This window comes from Egretta garzetta, unplaced genomic scaffold (genome assembly GCF_000687185.1).
Source record: "Egretta garzetta isolate BGI_Z169 unplaced genomic scaffold, ASM68718v1 scaffold447, whole genome shotgun sequence".
NCBI lineage: Eukaryota > Metazoa > Chordata > Aves > Pelecaniformes > Ardeidae > Egretta > Egretta garzetta.
In genome coordinates this window covers 2,285,306-2,286,832 of record NW_009260397.1, presented here as the reverse complement: position 1 = coordinate 2,286,832, position 1,527 = coordinate 2,285,306, and the positions used below count along the sequence as shown (strand labels likewise).

Sequence of the window (1,527 nt, the reverse complement as noted above, 5' to 3'; positions counted from 1 at the left end):
GGTTTTCCGCTGGGGGTGTTTTGTGGTTCCCCAGGGGGGGGAAAAAAAAACTTCCCTTTTTTTTTTTTTTTTTTTTTTTTTAATCATTTCCCACCCCCTTCTCGCTTTTGTACGCGCCAACTGCTGTTTCAGTTGAAATTGCGTTGGCTCAGGCTGGCTGCGCTCCCTGTGCAGCAGAGACCATGAGAGCGTGGGGAGATGCTGCCGGGGAGCTCACGGCACTGGAAGCTTTCTCTACTGCTCCCAGCGTGCTGATGAAAGATTTTCATACTGCCAAAAACCTTGCACAAATCTGTATGTAACACGTACCTCTGGGAAGGAGGCGTGCAAGTGTGCTGTGTCGCATGGGATGAAGAAGGGATCCTGGGGAGGAGTCGGGAAGATGCAGCTCTCGTGCCCAGGATTGGTCCTGGAAGCAGCTTCCAAGCCCAGGCAGCAGTGGGAATTTATTAACCATTAATAAGAGAATAATGGTTAATGCCTCTTAAACTGGCAGTGATGAAGTACAACATTTAGACCTTTGTTACGTTTTTGTTGAAATCCAGACAAAAAAACAGGAGGCTTAAAATCCTCTCCAAACCAACTACGTGAAGTATCTATAAAAAACCAGCAACTTGCAAATCTCCCACGTTGTTGGCTTCCCTGACTTTGCTACAGCTGCAAAAGGAATTGCAACACGTGGTGAAGCACGGAACCTGGGGGTGACAGGGATGTTTGTGAAAAATGCCCTCAGGGCCATGGTGTCTTCTCTGGCTCTTGGTCCTGATCAGAAAGACTGATCTAATATTTATGTGGCACTGGAGGCGTGTGATGTGCTTTAATCTTGCGGTTTAGTGTAGCCCTGTGGATGGAGAGGGCTTCTGGGGCGGTTGATGCCCAGTGTCCCTCCTCGAATGGATCAGGGCTTACCTCAGGTGGCTGCAAAAATGGCCACGGCTCTGAAAGGAGGGCACTGAAAGAAGCATTTGTGGATGTGTGAAAGCTGGATGGGGAAAGAGATGGGCTGAGGAGGGACCTGGTGCCTTTGAACCTCGTGTTGAAGTGCCAAAACTCCAGCTTGTGTTTTCGGGAACTAAGTCATCCCTCAAAAAAATATCCATCTCCAGGAGACTTGGAGACGTGAATCCACAGGGCCCAAACAAATTGCCAGCAGTTTGCAGGCCTGGGCCTGCTGGTGCTGGGGGAAGGCTTTCTGGGGCAGTTGGTTGGGATGGATTTGGGGTAATCTTATATTTGGACTTCCCTGTGATAGGAGTAATCCACAGCAAAAACTTGGCAGTGGTGTTTGCCAAGTGGAAAACAGGGCTGCTGGAGAATTGTGAGGGCAGTCAGGTTTTGGTGATCACCCAAGGCTTGATGTTCGGTTGTCTCATGGGACTGTGGTTGACTGAATTTTGACCTGCTGCTTTCCTGTTTGCTTTCAGTTGTTGCGTGACGTGGAAAGCACACACATGATGAAGAGGAGCTCTCTGCTCTCCTGATCCTTTGTCGGCGATTTGGAAGCAGCGACTGCCATACCTGCTCTTC

General features: G+C 49.4%; 1 protein-coding gene across 1 annotated transcript in view; it reads left to right on the top strand.

Annotated features, from left to right (window-relative positions):
* NCOR2 (nuclear receptor corepressor 2) overlaps nucleotides 1-1,527 on the top strand; it is a 188,012-nt gene that overhangs the window by 676 nt on the left and 185,809 nt on the right. The gene's annotated exons all lie outside the window — the stretch shown is intronic.